Genomic DNA, 436 nt, shown 5'->3' with positions numbered 1-436 from the left:
TAAGGTGGGAGGAAGAAGGAGGAAGGGGGGACATCTGGAGTGATGGTGTTTGTCTTCCCAAGGAACCGTTACGCATGATGGTCCCTGCTCTCCTGGAGATGCTGAACATCTCCTGTCTTTGGGAAGCAGTGAATTAATTCCTTGTTTTGCTTTGCTTGTGTGTGGCTTTTGCTTTCTCTATTAAACTGTCTCTATCTCAACACATGAGCTTTTCTAGCTTTCACCCTTCTGATTCTCTCCCCCATCCTGTTGGTGGGGGAGTGAGTGAGAGGCTGCATGTGGTTCTTGGTTGCTGCTGGGGTTAAACCACGACAGAGAGCACAGCTGCAAAATACTGCCTGGAAGGCTGAGAAAGGGCTATTCCCTTCTCAAATGGTGAAGCCAAACACCTCTGCCTATACAGAAGACAGGCTGAGAAAGTTGGGGCTGTTCAGCC

General features: G+C 49.3%; 1 protein-coding gene across 1 annotated transcript in view; it reads right to left on the bottom strand.

Moving 5' to 3' along the window:
* Positions 1 to 436, bottom strand: part of MAP4K4 (mitogen-activated protein kinase kinase kinase kinase 4) — an 89,441-nt gene that overhangs the window by 53,820 nt on the left and 35,185 nt on the right. The window lies entirely within an intron of this gene.

The sequence above is a fragment of the Acanthisitta chloris genome, unplaced genomic scaffold, assembly GCF_000695815.1.
Source record: "Acanthisitta chloris isolate BGI_N310 unplaced genomic scaffold, ASM69581v1 scaffold3549, whole genome shotgun sequence".
In the NCBI taxonomy this organism is placed as follows: domain Eukaryota; kingdom Metazoa; phylum Chordata; class Aves; order Passeriformes; family Acanthisittidae; genus Acanthisitta; species Acanthisitta chloris.
This window is presented reverse-complemented; position numbering and strand designations above follow the sequence as displayed.